This window comes from Epinephelus lanceolatus, chromosome 5, assembly GCF_041903045.1.
Source record: "Epinephelus lanceolatus isolate andai-2023 chromosome 5, ASM4190304v1, whole genome shotgun sequence".
Taxonomy (NCBI): domain Eukaryota; kingdom Metazoa; phylum Chordata; class Actinopteri; order Perciformes; family Serranidae; genus Epinephelus; species Epinephelus lanceolatus.
The window spans coordinates 275646-295000 of record NC_135738.1 but is presented as its reverse complement, the minus strand read 5'-3'; the positions used below and the strand labels follow the sequence as shown (position 1 = coordinate 295000).

General features: G+C 44.5%; 1 protein-coding gene across 4 annotated transcripts in view; it reads right to left on the bottom strand.

The window, feature by feature from the left end:
* Nucleotides 1–9198, bottom strand: part of LOC117261997 (transcription factor SOX-6-like) — a 188190-nt gene extending 178992 nt beyond the window's left edge. For 2 of the 4 annotated variants that reach the window (XM_078167556.1, XM_078167559.1), the window contains exon 1: nt 8783–9198. The gene's annotated coding sequence lies outside the window, so the exon portion shown is untranslated. Of the gene's footprint in view, nt 1–7051; nt 7184–8782 lie in introns of those variants that run through there. The other 2 variants (XM_078167558.1, XM_078167557.1) reach the window with 2 other exon arrangements.
* Nucleotides 9199–19355: the final 10157 nt, after the last annotated feature.

Sequence of the window (19355 nt, the reverse complement as noted above, 5' to 3'; positions counted from 1 at the left end):
AGCCGCACCGTCGACCTGCTTCAAACACCGTCTCCTCTCAGACTGACACCAGGACACGAGGTGAACATCAGACCCTGAACATGCCGACACGTGGGAGCGCAGACACAGCTCTGCTACCACCAGGTGTGTCTCGCCCTCTGGAACAAATGTCAGCAGGCGGCGGAGATGCCATACACCCACCCACCCATCTCGCCATCCATCCTGCTATCTACAGTGTGTTGGATTACGTGGCGGAAACCTGAGGTCTGAGCCCAGTCAGCTGGATACCCGAGCCAGCGCCGCTCCTCCACACACCCCGTCATCACCCAACACCACGCTCCACACTTCTGCTAATCCACCAGCATGTACAGAACATAGCACACCATGTAGAGACACACATGAGCCAGGAGCGTGTCAGGAGCATGTCATTTATGAACACGTTCCCAGGCACCGTATAGCCCTGGGAACGCCATGACACCAGGAATGAACCTTATGTGTGTGTCTCACAGCGAGCTGTCCGTCAGGCGCTTCGTTTCTATTCTGAGATGCAGCAGATACACAGCTCCGTCTCTTTTTTATCTCTCCCTCACCACCATCTCATCATGACAACGGCTCGATTAAAGACTTCTTTACGGCCTGGAAACCATGGCAACGCCCTGCGTAGACAAGCTGGACGACGACCAATTGGAGTTGGGATTGGGACCACATTATGTTGGCCCTTGCTACTTCACCACAGGGTCATTTCAGAGGCCTCGCACCCCGAACCCCGCGGCCACGCCTTATTACTCCAAACCACTACGAGCGGTAAAGTGAAGGTTAGCAAGGCGGCTCAGAGGAGGAGCAGGAAGTACATCAGCTCCACGCTCGGTCGGATCTGTTTGAACTCTGAAGTCATTATTAATGTGAGAACGACGCCAAACAAACAAAGACTCCTCTGAAGGTCAGTCTCAGTCGTCTCCAACAAAACTATAACAATAAAAACTTAATCAGCTTCATTCTTAAAGGGGAACTACGCCCATTTTCAAAACTCATACATGTGATGCCTGTGGTCAGAGACCGTCCAAAACTATGAGTAAACACAAACATCTCTTCCTGCTGAAGCTCAGATCAGTGATGTCATAGATTATAAAGACTGCAGATGCTCTGTCGACACACTGAGCTGAGACACTACGACACAATAACACTCCATCAGTGTCTGTGGAGCAGCTCCAGGTCTGTACACCTGATGACATCACAGCTTTGAGACAGACAGGAGCTCATGATTGAGAAATTCTGCGCCTGACTCCGCCCACCGCCGCTGCTGTGTTCACATTGTTATGAAGTCATTATATATCAGAGCTCTGATGAGAATTTGTTGAAGATTTGTTCCTTCTGACTCAAATCTTTATTTTAGGTGTCATGAGTTCGCTCTACACGGAGCTTTCACATGTTCCTTCTGCTGAACCGTCCGACACATCAGACACTGATTGGCTTTTCAGTTTGTGTCCTAACAAACCCAGCTGCTCGCCGTACGATTGACTCTCAGGTTTTAGGAGAGCGCACAGACATTGCCCCCTTCAGGAGAGGATTGTGTAAACACCTCAAAAGTGCCAAAGGCTGCACAGATATACGAGTCAGTGTCAACACGGTCGGACGTTTTAGGGGACTGAAACGTGGAGAGGGACGTTAACAGCACAGACGTCATGTAAAGGGTAGATTTAATAAGATCTATTAATTGGTGACCATGTAAACGTCACACAGCAGAAATGAACTAAGTAAAATCATAACATCATAAATGACTTCAACAAAGGGAGCAAATATTCTTCTATTAACTTTTATACTGATTCAGAACACAGAGGAGATTTAAAGGGGCAGTCCACCAACCATGGTGATGTCATCAGGGTTTTAACAGACAGCCTGCGTTACAGACTGGGCGTGTGACAGATGCCGACATCAATCAGGATCTGATGAAAAGACACCACTGAGTTGCATCGTGCTGTTGTCAGTTCAAAATATGTTTCGTAGGTTTGAACATTTTTTGGAGCTCAACCGAAACAGTTAAAGTCACAGTGATGTCATCTGAGCATCAGCTGTTTCGATTTGGACCATCTGTTCAGTAACGTGTCCCTCACATGTCCAACACTAAATGTTTGGATGCTAACGATGAAACAAACGGCGCTACTCCTCTTCTAAACAACCGTCACGGTGAAGGTTACACGCCCTCTTTTTCCTCCGCAGGCTTTTATCTCCTCCAGATACTTGAACTTACTCTGCGTCCTTGTTTCCAGCGTCAGGCTGTTTATTAAATTCAATGAGTCACGTTCAATAGAAAGCAGCGTCTCTTCCCCTCTGCTAAACGATGTGACAGTACTGTCAGCTCTGTTTCTTTGTGTGTGTGTGTGCATGTGTGTGCGTGTGCATGGGAACAGCTCAGGAGGCCTTTTCCTCGCCACAAATATTCCAGCACATATCTTTTTATTTTCCGTCCTTGAACAGACTCACTGGTGCTGAAGTTGGACTCAAAATCTTTGTCAACAGCAGGTGAAGTGAAAAATTAAATTCACAAGCCAAGCAGCCGAGAGATTCCTGCAACATTAGCATGAGAGTTTTTTTTATTAAAACGTAGAGCAAATAACTTCTTCTCCTGTTTGTTTTAACCTGCGGGGAGTGCCAGAGGGGTGGGGTTTATGAGAGCCAGCTGGGCTGTCACTCACACAATAGATGAGCAAATGTTCCTTCAAACACTTCAATTCGATTGTCAAAACTTTGAGGCTCTGGTATTGTCTTATAGATCAAACCCCACCCATCTGGATCTCAAGCAGGATCAAGGTATTTGCTCACGACAGCCGCCGTCCCGTATTGACTCACTGCATCACGTTAAGCACACTGCAGGCTGTTATTGTAGTCACGAGTCATCTCAGGGCATTCACTCCCAATATTCACATCAGCCAGCACACACTCAACGTCTCTGAACGTCTGTCCTCACCTCCATCAGAGGACACACTGGCAGGACAACAAGACAGACACATGACACATTCCTGTCTCTGTAACACCATCAGGAGCAGAGTGATCACCAAAGCTTCAGTGACTGACGACAGATAAAGAGCAGCAGTGTCACCTGGTTCCTCCAAAGTCTGGTCACAAACACCAACAGTCTGAATCTGATCTGTGAAACCAGCAAACCCACAATAACACTTTTTAATATTTAATTAATGTCTAGATATTCATTTTTTAATGTTTGATTTAGGCTGCAGCTCCTGGAGACGCTCCGACACTCGTCAAATGAAACAGAGAAAGAAAAAACAGTGATCGGGCCTCCTGAAACAATAAAGTTTTAATAATGAGATTTACACGACCACACAATGATGAATAATATCCTGAGAAACGTCTGAAGAATTTAGTTTTGTTTCTTTGGGAGAAAAACTGAGACAAAAGTCAACGTTCAGTTTTCATACTGAGAGAAAAGAGTCAACACTAAATCTACTTCCTGTCTTCATTTATTCTAAACACTAAACCTCCATCTGACTGTTTCTACGGATCAGTTCATGAGGGTGGTTAAACTTTTGATTGCACCATAACCTGACAGGAGGACTGTTAATGGTATCATGTTGGGACCCTTCCTCCCTCTCTGTGTCCCGGTCTAAAGGGAACATCATTTTGGGAGCGTTCAGCGTCAGATCAAAATGTTTGCTGCGAGTTTCAGACGCCGGAGGACCACATGTAAAATAAAGCCCGAGTCATCTCGCTGCTCGTCCTTTAGTTTGTCTTTACCAGTGATTCATGATGACTTCCTGTCAGGATGCAGGAACGAACTTCGACCTGGCTTCACTAAACCACTGTCCCGCCCTGCAGTGCCTTGTATGTACATACATGATGAGTCGGATTAGTTCAGAACATTCCAGGAATTATTTCATGTTCCCGAGTCTCTACATTAAAAATAAAAACAGGCTTTAAGGAGGCGGGGGAGGGGCGAGCTGCTGCAGAGGGTGATGGGGAGTTTTTCCACTTGAGGAAAAGTGACAGAGAACCGAGCCAAGTTCCTCACAGAACACAAACCATCAGAAAAACAGAAAACACACCAACATCCACAGCCGATAATCTGGAAGTGAGTTTTATTTTCTGTGCAGGCAGGACGCCAGCTCTGAGGCTGTGTTCACACTGCAGCAGTCATCTGTCAAACGCACTGTGTAAACCACTCACTCAGTCCTCTGCAGGTACATAATGGCCATTGTTAATGCTGCCACCATCACAAACCACGGCGCTGACACACACACTGGTGTCCAAAGAACAAGAGTCAGACAGAGAAAGGAGGCGAGGAAGAGGATGAACTTCATGAACTTGAACATGAGCTGTGTGGAGGACGCCGCGCAGCGCTGAACAAAGATGCTGCCATAACCCTGCATGTAAAGAAGTGAAGGAGGAGGAGTGTGTGTGTGTCTGTGTGTGTCTGTGTGTGTGTGTGTCAGGTGAGCTCTTATTCTGAGCTGTGAAATTGGATGGTGGGGAGCAGGTGCTGCAGAAAGGAAAGGTTACCCCGACCATTCACAGATGGAGAGCAGAGAGGAGAATCAACGCCGCCCCTCCTTATTCTGTGCTCGGGGAAAAATGAGGAAGCTGTTTCCAAGGTTATGTGCCGCCGCTGGAGAACAGAGGAGGGATCCACGGAGACGTGCACCCACCCAGCAGGACACACACACACACTCACACATAGTCAACAATGTACGTACATGCAGAGCGGCAGGCGGAGAGGCCACCCAGTGTAGACACACACACACACGACAAGGACACATCACAGGACACACACCGAGAAACGCTTTGTATTCTACACACCTCACTGTGTGCAAGGACACACACACACACACACACACATAACACACTTCCACACTCTGAGTAAAACATCAAACACACACACAGGAACGTCTGACACATTTGTTTACGTTGAAAATCACAAAAGACACAAAATCTATACGTACGTCCACACACACACACACACACACACACACACACACTGTATGTGCACACACACCCCTCAGTTCGCATTGTGGTTGAGAAACTCCTGGGCATCTGCCAGCGAGCTCTCAGTGCTTGTTCTCGGGGCCTCAGCCTTTCCTTCTTTTTCAGCAGCGGCGGCGGCGGCGCTGCAGTTTGGGCGTGCCGTGGGGCCAGAGATAAGTATAGGCTGACTAATATGCACTTAGGACCCGGGGAGAAATACTTAGGCCTAAATGTTTAATTTGTGTTTGTACAACACATGTCCAATTTAGGGGCTGGTGTCTTTTTCAAAGAGCCCGACAACAAATAATTAGGAGTTTCTGGGAGCGGCCGCAGGCTTAAAATGGCAGAGCAACGGTTTTCCGATGAAGGTGAATGACATCTTCAAAAAAACAACATATGGAAACATTTAAATGTGCAACACCGTGGTCAGAGCGAAGACAGGCGCAGGGGGGAGACAAGACGGGGGGGGGGGTAAAATAAGGGCTGCAGGGGTCAAACACGACGAGGACAATGATGATGATGATGATTCCTAAAACTCTAAATTCATCTGATTTATTTTGTCTGAAGATGTAAAATTCAGAGTGTTCCTCCTCCACCTCCTCCTCTGTCAGCTGTCGCATCTCTTAGCCTTTGGCCCCACTGACTGCCCGTAGCCTCTGTGAGCGGCTGAGAGTCCCCGCGGGCCCCGACAGAGGAAGAGAGGAAGAGGCCTCTCAGACTCCATACGTGACGTATCAGAATAACGTGAGTGACAGAGACGTTTCCAGGCATGAGGATCAGACCTGAGCTCGGCCTGTGTGTGTGTGTGTGTGTGTGTGTGTGTGTGTGTGTGTGTGTTTTTATTAAATCTGAAAATTAAATGAAATCATATGTGTGAAGCTGCAGGCCCCAAAAATAAACATGTATTTTATTTTTAAGAGAAAAGATTAATCTGAAGGATTTATTTATTTATTTATTTTATTATTAATAATAAATTATATTTTTAATCTTGTATTTTATTTGAATGTTTTCTTTTTTATTTGACAGGTGGAGTTAAAGGAAAATGTGCCGCAGAGATGAGAAGCATTTTACGCACACGAATTATAACGAACACAGTGACCGGCCGTGCTGTCAGCGCGGACACACACGCACACACACACACACACACACACACACACACACAGGAACAGGAAGAAGAAAGAAAGAAGCTGCAGGTCTCCGTCACACAGTGCACAGAGCGCGTCCATGGGGACAATGTGCTGAATTGGCAGCCTATATATAAGTCTGCCATTTGGACGCTCTGATGCCACTTTACCTTATGAGGGAACTTCAGCCTGCAGCACCTGCTGCAAACAACATGCCACAGCAGATCAACTTCTGCCACACACACACACACACACACACACACACACACACACACACCACCCCCAGCTCGGATTGTTTTTCAGACAGACACTCTCACTTACAGCAGATGGGGGGGGGGGGGCTATAAGCCGCGGTCCCAACAATTAAAGTACTTGTTGGAAAGTTGGAAATAGTGATTTAGTGTGTGCAGGCCTGTGGGCTGCAGGTCCGACCTGGCAACACACACACACACACCTGTGAACACACACACTGCCACAGCTGATGGTGTGAAATAAGACAGGTGGCTCAGGTTATCACACCAACTATTTTCCTCTGGTTTTATTTCATTCTGCGCACACACATATTTTTGTTGAGCGCGTGTGACTTGGCTCTGTGTCTTATCTGCAGCGGAGCAGCATCTTATCTCTGAGGTGTAGTGCGGCTCTAAATGTGGGGAACACCCTCATGTGTGTCTATCAGCCCGTCCCAGGCCGCCGCGATGCGCCTTGTCCTCCTGTACCCCCGTCACATCCTCACCCTCAACCCTCACACCGGAGCCAGACCTGTCCAGTCCTCATGCTCTCAGCTTCGGATCACAAACTGCCCCCCTTGCGCGCACGGCTCCGGTTCACACACCCACAGTTAACGTCACACTCACACTCTCTGCCTCTGCACCGGGCTGCAGGACGGACACGTGAAACACTTTTTACTGAAGACGCGCCAAACTTTACGGAGCCGACAGAAACAGAGAGCACGAGGACAGAAGTAAACTCACAGATTAAAGTGTCCACCGTGTCTCCGCACAGGGACACTGTCTCTGTCTCCTGTTGTCCCTCGGTATTGTCTCCCAGAGGATCCGTGTGAGGACTCCGGGTCTATTTTCATGTATGACTCACGGATTCTTCAGGGGTCAGTCTCCGTGACCTCCGCGCACACACCGGTAACTCCGGCCCTGAACACGCTCCTCTTTCCTCTCCTCCACACTCCGCTTCTCTCCGTTATGTCCCGGAACAAGTGCGGGACACTCACGGCACCGCAGATCTGCTACGGGCTCAAATGTGTGTGTGTGTGTGTGTGTGTGTGTGTGTGTGTGTGCCGGGGGCGCGCACAGCCCGTCCGGCGGAGCGTTCACGGTGTTGGACAGAGGGAGACCCACGGCTGCGTGTCCGCAGAGAGGAGACCACTGAAGGCGTGATCCCACAGAGTCCGGAGGGACTGAAGGACAGGAGCTCACAGATCCGCTAAACTCTTTAAATTAAGCTCTATAAAGTCATTTTAAATTTAAACTAAAATTCTGCCGACATTAAAAGCTCTGATGATTTAATGTCAAACTGTTTTTATGCACAGAGACTTTCTGAATGTCTGTAAACAGTTTTTGTAGAAAATATTTTGTGGCTGAAATATTTCTGTTAATGTTGTATGACAGGGCTTCACACACACACACACACACACACACACACACACAGCTTTTCTTTATAGTTTCATATTTTGTGCTTAAATTAACCTGAGATATTAAATTTAAAGTAAAGCTGGAAAAGCATGTGAATGCATGAATTAAAACATTACGTCATATTTCTGTTGATATCTGTGTGTTTGGAGGAGCACAGATTTTATGTTTTAATTTATTTCGTTTTTATTTTTCAGTGGTGAAAAAATCACAACCATCTCACACGTCACAAACACCGTGTTTAGTGTGTTTAAATGTTGGTTATCATTATTATCATTATCATTATTATTATTATGATTATTATTATTATTATTATTGTTATTATGAGGGGGAAATAAAGGATATTTTAATAAGTTCTCTGTGTGTCACAGAGAGAGGCCTCAGCACAGCAACAGCTGATACTATTATAATTATTATTATTATCATTATTATTATTATTATTGTTGTTGTTATTATCAATCAATTTTATTTATAAAGCCCAATATCACAAATCACAATTTGCCTCACAGGGCTTTACAGCATACGACATCCCTCTGTCCTTATGACCCTCACAGCTGATCAGGAAAAACTCCCCCAAAAAAAACCCTTTAACGGAGAAAAAAACGGTAGAAACCTCAGGAAGAGCAACTGAGGAGGGATCCCTCTTCCAGGACGGACAGACGTGCAGTAGAACAGATCAATAATTAACAGTAATTATCATCATAACTGGTTTTTGTTTTATTATTAAATTGCTTTAATGCGTTATTTTAGAATTGATCTAATTTTAAGTGGATAATAAAATCTACAAACAGCAGGTATATTAATTCATGAAGAGTCTGCAGAGCTTTTCTTTTTAAAAAGATAACGGTGAGTGGCGGCGGGTCATGTGGGGTCGGCCGGGTCTAATCACGGTGAGGCTGCAGGTTCACACACTCTGATGGAGGCTGACTCTGCTGCTGTCATCTCGGCTCGTTGCGCACCGCTGATAACAGCGACTTTATAAAAACAAGCAGCCCGGAGGACGCGCCGGCTCACGGTCCCGGTGCTGACCACACACTGATGCAGCTGCACGTCTCTTACCTGGACTCACTTCTTCGGCATCCGCCGCGTGTCCGAGGCAAACTTGGACAGTGTTGAGGGCGATGTTGATGATGAAGATGAGGATGAAGAGTTAGAGACCAAACCAGAGGAGTCACTTCAAACTGCCTCAGATCCCGTGCGTAAAGTCACCATCTCTGGAGCGGCTCCGGGACTTTGGTAACTCCTCTGTCCGCGCTCCGGGCACAAAGTGCGAGAGAAGAGTCGGGGTGGTGGTCAGAGAGGACACAGAGTCCCGGGGAACTGTCCTTCGGAGGAACCTCAAAAAACAAAAAGTATTTAAAGTTATTTCCGTCCGGCACCGAGCGGAGGTGAACACAGAGTGCGGGGCAGTGACGGCTGCTCAGGCTCAGGCTGGATAACCCCTCCTCCCTCCTGCTCGTCCCTGCGCTCACACTCTCACACTCTCTGCTAGGATACCGTCCCTCTGTCTGTCTGTCGTCTGTCTGTCTGTCTGTCTGTCTGTCCCTCTGTCTGTCTGTCTCACGTGTCATTAGAAAATAAAACTCTTGTAACTTTTCCTCTCTGTCTCTGTGCACTGTCTTTATGTGCGCGCGTGTGTGCGCGTGCTGGTCACCTGCCGTTAACTGAATAAATAACGACTTTAATAGATTGAGTTTGATTGTGTGTCAGAGATGAGCTCAGCCTGTCTGTGTGTCTGCACCGTTTAAAATCCTGCTCTTTGACACTTTAATAAAATTAATATGAAAATAACTCCTCTCTGACGTCACGAGTTATTTTACATGACAGCAGAAAATGTCATTAAAAAATCATCAGGAATAAAATCTGAAGTCTATAAATATAAATAAATCTCCTGGTTTATAAAAATGTTTCCACAGTTTTAAATCAGCGAAACTTTAAAGTTGAATAATTAATAAAACAAACAGAATGAGTTAATTAAATATGTTCATTAATTAGTTGAATTAACAGACTCCAAACACAGACTCGTCAGGTCGAACTTACCTGGTGTGATTTCTCTCTGTTTCTGAGTTACTCTGAACTCTGACGCCACCTCCCGGCGGTCTGACGTCAGGTCACCTGACAGACGGTTCATTTAACACTGAGCGTGTCCGTGTACACTCGGGGAAGTTAAATGAGTTATTAGTTTGTCTGATTGTTTTAACTTCATCTGAGTCTTATCTGTTTACTGCTATAGCCTACTATGAGTACGGAAGGGTCGACTGTGTTATGCTATGTTCTCTTTACCCAGATAACTGATGCTTTCATGGGAGTGTGAATCTGGCATCTCTCTCATTGTCTGCTCATTTTGCCAGGTGAGGGGTGATACAGATTAGGATGGGGGGTGGGGATAACAGGTGGGATGGAGGGGAGGGTGGGTATGGGGGGGTGGGACAGGACCTTATGGTTGGGTCTGTCTATTCAGTATTAAACAGCTATATTCACTTTTTCTGCCTTATCTTCTATGATAGCTCTGACGAGTATTACATTTCGTCTTGGAATGGACGAGGCCTAAATATTCCTCATAAAAAGCACTCTGGACTTTCTATATAGGAAGAATCAATAAAAATAGATGTTTTTTTTTTTTTTACAAGAATCCCATCTAGTGGTAGAAAGATGTTTCTAGACTACAGAACAAATCTTACGGCTTCATCCTCAAATACCAAGAAGAACAGAGGAGTAGTGATTTTAGCCAAACATAATTTACAAATCCTTTACCTTGGATCTGGGAGGGATTCTGAGGGTAGGCTTTGTTATACTAAAACTGCTATCAACAATAACAAAGTTGCATTTGTTTCAATATAAGCACCTAATTCATTTAATCAGGATTGTTATGAATACTTAACAGACGTAACTATGGAATTGTCTGAGTTTGCTCTTCTAATCGGGGGTGATTTTAATGCAGTTTGGATGCATACTTTGAACAGAACCGGGGCCACAGAGGGGAGACCAGCGCCTGCTTCTTCTGCATTAAGGACTGTGCTGTTGTAGATGTTTGGAGGACTACAAACCCCTCCTTGAAAGAATACACTTGTTTCTCTTCTCGACACAAATCATTCTCTTGCATACATTATATTTTCGTATTTAAACACTTGTTTGACAAAACATCTAATTCTGAATTATATCCCATGTCTCTTTCTGATCACAGGGAGGTCACTGGCAAGGTTGCAATATCTGCGGGTCCTACACGGGCTGTACGTTGGCATTTTAATTCAACGCTGTTGCAGAATGAATCATTTTTAAAGGAGATGAGTGAACAACTAGAAGAATTCATATCCATTAACAAGCCATCTGTGTCTGATCCAAGTATACTGTGGGATGCTGCAAGGCTTCATTAGGAATAAATCACTTAGTTTCATTTCTAACCTACATAGAACCAGACTGAATCACTTCCATGATTTAGAGAACAAAATCACAGTAGTAGAGAGTATTATGGCCGTACTTCTTACACCCGATCTAGTCCTTCAGAGAGAGTTATTAATTAAGGACCTCAACCATCTACTTAAATACAGAGCAGACTTCCTCATCCATAGAACCAGGCAGAATCATTACCTCCATAGTGCACAGCCAAGTCATTTACTAGCATCGAAACTTAAAACCAATGAGCAACTTGCTAACATCACAGCAGTTAAATCTCCCACAGGAGAGTTGTGCACTGATCATCAGAGATCAATAAACATTTTTGTATATTTTATTCTGCTCTTTATACATCTGAAAGCAGTTATAGTGAACAACTGTGTGGTAGATTTTGGATCCTCTACATCTTCCTCAGCTCTCACAGGGTGACAGTCAGACACTAGATATTAGAATAAGAATAAGAATAACTTCATTCATCCCCAAGGGGAAATTCAATAATGTCGGTAACATTGGATGAGCTCTATAAAGCTCTCAACAGTTTGAATAAAGGCAAGTCTCCTGGTTTAGATGGGATACCTCCAGAGCTCTATTTGGCTTCCTGGCCCCAAGTTGGCCCTCTTCTTCTCGGGATGATTCATTCTGCAATTGAAAATGGCTCATTCTCAAACAACACTAACATAGCTATTATCTCTCTTCTCCTAAAAAAAAGGGAAGGATCCAACCGAATGTCAGAACTATGGCCCTTTATCACTGCTGAATACAGACATCAAATTAAATGCCAAAGTCCTAGCTTCTTGACTAGAGCCCTGTATGACTTCCCTAGTGCATGTTGATCAAACAGGCTTTATTAAAAACCGCATTGCTTCAGACAATGTTCGTCGCCTTCTCCACATCATCGATACTTCTACCACAGACTCCTCAAATGCCATCCTTTCACTAGATGCAGAGAAGGCATTTGATCGCTTAGAGTGGCACTTTTTATGGGCTGTTTTGCATCGCATGGGCTTCAGTAGTAATTTCATAGGGATGATTCAACTGTTATATTACAATCCAACAGCAATGGTCATAACGGGGAGCATTTGCTCTAAACAATTCTTAGTCTCCCGTCGCTCACACCAGGGCTGTCCTCTCTCCCCTTTGTTACTTGCATTGTCTCTTTAGCCGGTAGCCCAAGCTGTTCGACAATCAGTCAATCACAACCCGATTATGATACACACTTCTACACATTACATATCTTTATATGCGGATGACATTCTCCTCTTTATTCACAATGTTGCACAGTCTCTTCCCCACCTCTCAAATATTTTCAACTGCTTTAGCTGGCTATAAAATTAACTGGGGGAAATCTGCACTGTTCCGACTGAGTGCCTCCCTTACACAATCTTTACCACTGAATATCCCAGTGGTCCAGCACTTTAAATATCTGGGCATTTCCATTCACCCTTCTATTGCCAGTACTGTATCAATAAATTAAAATAAGGTACTTTTGGTTGTAGAGACTGATCTTCAAAGGTGAAATAGATCTCCCTTTTCACTATACTCACGCATTTCAGTTGTCAAAATGAATATTCTTCCACCAATTAATTTCATCAGCTCCATCCTTCCACTAGCACCGCCCAATGGCCTCACAGCCGCAAAAAGACTTGTAGCATGTAGATGGATGGTAGGGATGGGGAAGGGGGAACTGATTGTATGAAGTCTGTTCACATGTCATTGTGAATATAATTGTGTATTGCTTGTATCCATATCCCCATCTCCCTGTAAATCCCCAAAAATAATAAAATACTGATCATAAAAAACACTGAGCATGTCCATGACATCACAGAGACACAGAGACATGTAATTAACAAGAATTAAATGATCCAGATTCAGACTCTGATTTAATTACGCTCCAAACTGAAATCATGAAGTTCAATCACTTCAGTGAATCATCAGCTCCTGATCACAGATCAATAATCTATGATCCTGATCATCAGATGATCGATCAGAGCTGTCTCATTTCTCTGATCAGGTTACACCTGTATAACACCTGAGGAAACACCCTTTCCTGCCATCAATTAAAAGTAAAGATGAATAACTCTGTAGATGATTAAACGCCCCTCAGATGATTACATCACACACACTGATGACCTGTCTGTTGTTACACACACACACACTGATCACCTGTCTGTTGTTACACACACACACACTGATCACCTGTCTGTTGTTACACACACACACACTGATCACCTGTCTGTTGTTACACACACACTGATCACCTGTCTGTTGTTACACACACACTGATCACCTGTCTGTTGTTGTTACACACACTGATCGCCTGTCTGTTGTTACACACACACTGATCACCTGTCTGTTGTTACACACACTGATCACCTGTCTGTTGTTACACACACACTGATCACCTGTCTGTTGTTACACACACACACTGATCACCTGTCTGTTGTTACACACACACACACACACACACACACACTGATCACCTGTCTGTTGTTACACACACACACACTGATCACCTGTCTGTTGTTGTTACACACACACACACTGATCACCTGTCTGTTGTTACACACACTGATCACCTGTCTGCTGTTACACACACACACTTATCACCTGTCTGTTGTTGTTACACACACACTGATCACCTGTCTGTTGTTACACACACACTTATCACCTGTCTGTTGTTGTTACACACACTGATCACCTGTCTGTTGTTACACACACTGATCATCTGTCTGTTGTTACACACACACTGATCATCTGTCTGTTGTTACACACACACTGATCACCTGTCTGTTGTTGTTACACACACACTGATCACCTGTCTGTTGTTACACACACACACACACACTGATCACCTGTCTGTTGTTGTTACACACACACTGATCACCTGTCTGTTGTTACACACACTGATCACCTGTCTGTTACACACACACACTGATCACCTGTCTGTTGTTACACACACACTGATCACCTGTCTGTTGTTGTTACACACACTGATCACCTGTCTGTTGTTGTTACACACACTGATCACCTGTCTGTTGTTGTTACACACACTGATCACCTGTCTGTTGTTACACACACACTGATCACCTGTCTGTTGTTACACACACACTTATCACCTGTCTGTTGTTGTTACACTCACACTGATCACCTGTCTGTTGTTACACACACACTGATCACCTGTCTGTTGTTACACACACACACACTGATCACCTGTCTGTTGTTACACACACACACACACACACACACACACACACACTGATCACCTGTCTGTTGTTACACACACACACTGATCACCTGTCTGTTGTTGTTACACACACACACTGATCACCTGTCTGTTGTTACACACACACTGATCACCTGTCTGTTGTTACACACACTGATCACCTGTCTGTTGTTACACACACACTAATCACCTGTCTGTTGTTGTTACACACACACTGATCACCTGTCTGTTGTTACACACACACTTATCACCTGTCTGTTGTTACACACACACTGATCACCTGTCTGTTGTTGTTACACACACTGATCACCTGTCTGTTGTTACACACACTGATCACCTGTCTGTTGTTACACACACTGATTACCTGTCTGTTGTTATACACACACTGATCACCTGTCTGTTGTTGTTACACACACACTGATCACCTGTCTGTTGTTACACACACACTTATCACCTGTCTGTTGTTACACACACACTGATCACCTGTCTGTTGTTACACACACTGATCATCTGTCTGTTGTTACACACACACTGATCACCTGTCTGTTGTTGTTACACACACACACTGATCACCTGTCTGTTGTTACACACACACTGATCATCTGTCTGTTGTTACACACACTGATCACCTGTCTGTTGTTACACACACACTTATCACCTGTCTGTTGTTGTTACACACACACTGATCACCTGTCTGTTGTTACACACACACTTATCACCTGTCTGTTGTTACACACACACTGATCACCTGTCTGTTGTTGTTACACACACTGATTACCTGTCTGTTGTTACACACACTGATCACCTGTCTGTTGTTACACACAAACTGATCACCTGTCTGTTGTTACACACACTGATCACCTGTCTGTTGTTACACACACTGATTACCTGTCTGTTGTTATACACACACTGATCACCTGTCTGTTGTTGTTACACACACACTGATCACCTGTCTGTTGTTACACACACACTTATCACCTGTCTGTTGTTACACACACACTGATCACCTGTCTGTTGTTACACACACTGATCATCTGTCTGTTGTTACACACACACTGATCACCTGTCTGTTGTTGTTACACACACTGATCACCTGTCTGTTGTTACACACACTGATCACCTGTCTGTTGTTACACACACTGATCACCTGTCTGTTGTTGTTACACACACTGATCACCTGTCTGTTGTTACACACACACACTGATCACCTGTGTGTTGTTACACACACACACACACACACACACACACTGATCACCTGTCTGTTGTTACACACACACACACTGATCACCTGTCTGTTGTTGTTACACACACACACTGATCACCTGTCTGTTGTTACACACACTGATCACCTGTCTGTTGTTACACACACACACTTATCACCTGTCTGTTGTTGTTACACACACACTGATCACCTGTCTGTTGTTACACACACACTTATCACCTGTCTGTTGTTACACACACACTGATCACCTGTCTGTTGTTGTTACACACACTGATCACCTGTCTGTTGTTACACACACTGATCATCTGTCTGTTGTTACACACACACTGATCATCTGTCTGTTGTTACACACACACTGATCACCTGTCTGTTGTTATTACACACACACTGATCACCTGTCTGTTGTTACACACACACACACACACTGATCACCTGTCTGTTGTTGTTACACACACACTGATCACCTGTCTGTTGTTGTTACACACACACTGATCACCTGTCTGTTGTTACACACACTGATCACCTGTCTGTTGTTACACACACACACTGATCACCTGTCTGTTGTTACACACACACTGATCACCTGTCTGTTGTTGTTACACACACTGATCACCTGTCTGTTGTTGTTACACACACTGATCACCTGTCTGTTGTTACACACACACTGATCACCTGTCTGTTGTTACACACACACTGATCACCTGTCTGTTGTTACACACACACTGATCACCTGTCTGTTGTTGTTACACACACTGATCGCCTGTCTGTTGTTACACACACTGATCACCTGTCTGTTGTTACACACACTTATCACCTGTCTGTTGTTGTTACACTCACACTGATCACCTGTCTGTTGTTACACACACACTGATCACCTGTCTGTTGTTACACACACACACTGATCACCTGTCTGTTGTTACACACACACACACACACACACACACACACACACTGATCACCTGTCTGCTGTTACATACACACACTGATCACCTGTCTGTTGTTGTTACACACACACACTGATCACCTGTCTGTTGTTACACACACACTGATCACCTGTCTGTTGTTACACACACTGATCACCTGTCTGTTGTTACACACACACTAATCACCTGTCTGTTGTTGTTACACACACACTGATCACCTGTCTGTTGTTACACACACACTTATCACCTGTCTGTTGTTACACACACACTGATCACCTGTCTGTTGTTACACACACTGATCACCTGTCTGTTGTTACACACACTGATCACCTGTCTGTTGTTGTTACACACACTGATCACCTGTCTGTTGTTACACACACACACACACACACACACACACACACACTAATCACCTGTCTGTTGTTGTTACACACACACTGATCACCTGTCTGTTGTTACACACACACTTATCACCTGTCTGTTGTTACACACACACTGATCACCTGTCTGTTGTTACACACACTGATCACCTGTCTGTTGTTACACACACTGATCACCTGTCTGTTGTTGTTACACACACTGATCACCTGTCTGTTGTTACACACACACACTGATCACCTGTCTGTTGTTACACACACACACACACACACACACTGATCACCTGTCTGTTGTTACACACACACACACTGATCACCTGTCTGTTGTTGTTACACACACACACTGATCACCTGTCTGTTGTTACACACACTGATCACCTGTCTGTTGTTACACACACACACTTATCACCTGTCTGTTGTTGTTACACACACACTGATCACCTGTCTGTTGTTACACACACACTTATCACCTGTCTGTTGTTACACACACACTGATCACCTGTCTGTTGTTACACACACACTGATCACCTGTCTGTTGTTGTTACACACACTGATCGCCTGTCTGTTGTTACACACACTGATCACCTGTCTGTTGTTACACACACTTATCACCTGTCTGTTGTTGTTACACTCACACTGATCACCTGTCTGTTGTTACACACACACTGATCACCTGTCTGTTGTTACACACACACACTGATCACCTGTCTGTTGTTACACACACACACACACACACACACACACACACACACACACACACACACTGATCACCTGTCTGTTGTTACACACACACACTGATCACCTGTCTGTTGTTGTTACACACACACACACTGATCACCTGTCTGTTGTTACACACACACTGATCACCTGTCTGTTGTTACACACACTGATCACCTGTCTGTTGTTACACACACACTAATCACCTGTCTGTTGTTGTTACACACACACTGATCACCTGTCTGTTGTTACACACACACTTATCACCTGTCTGTTGTTACACACACACTGATCACCTGTCTGTTGTTGTTACACACACTGATCACCTGTCTGTTGTTACACACACTGATCACCTGTCTGTTGTTACACACAAACTGATCACCTGTCTGTTGTTACACACACTGATCACCTGTCTGTTGTTACACACACTGATTACCTGTCTGTTGTTATACACACACTGATCACCTGTCTGTTGTTGTTACACACACACTGATCACCTGTCTGTTGTTACACACACACTTATCACCTGTCTGTTGTTACACACACACTGATCACCTGTCTGTTGTTACACACACTGATCATCTGTCTGTTGTTACACACACACTGATCACCTGTCTGTTGTTGTTACACACACACACTGATCACCTGTCTGTTGTTACACACACACTGATCATCTGTCTGTTGTTACACACACTGATCACCTGTCTGTTGTTACACACACTGATCACCTGTCTGTTGTTACACACACTTATCACCTGTCTGTTGTTGTTACACACACACTGATCACCTGTCTGTTGTTACACACACACTTATCACCTGTCTGTTGTTACACACACACTGATCACCTGTCTGTTGTTGTTACACACACTGATCACCTGTCTGTTGTTACACACACTGATCATCTGTCTGTTGTTACACACACACTGATCATCTGTCTGTTGTTGTTACACACACACTGATCACCTGTCTGTTGTTACACACACACACTGATCACCTGTCTGTTGTTGTTACACACACACTGATCACCTGTCTGTTGTTGTTACACACACACTGATCACCTGTCTGTTGTTACACACACTGATCACCTGTCTGTTGTTACACACACTGATCACCTGTCTGTTGTTGTTACACACACTGATCACCTGTCTGTTGTTACACACACTGATCACCTGTCTGTTGTTGTTACACACACTGATCACCTGTCTGTTGTTACACACACTGATCACCTGTCTGTTGTTACACACACACTGATCACCTGTCTGTTGTTACACACACACTGATCACCTGTCTGTTGTTACACACACACTTATCACCTGTCTGTTGTTGTTACACACACTGATCGCCTGTCTGTTGTTACACACACTGATCACCTGTCTGTTGTTACACACACACTGATCACCTGTCTGTTGTTACACACACACACACACACACACACACACACACACACACACACACACACACTGATCACCTGTCTGTTGTTACACACACACACTGATCACCTGTCTGTTGTTGTTACACACACACACTGATCACCTGTCTGTTGTTACACACACACTGATCACCTGTCTGTTGTTACACACACTGATCACCTGTCTGTTGTTACACACACACACTTATCACCTGTCTGTTGTTGTTACACACACACTTATCACCTGTCTGTTGTTACACACACACTGATCACCTGTCTGTTGTTACACACACACTGATCACCTGTCTGTTGTTACACACACACACTGATCACCTGTCTGTTTTTGTTACACACACAGTGATCACCTGT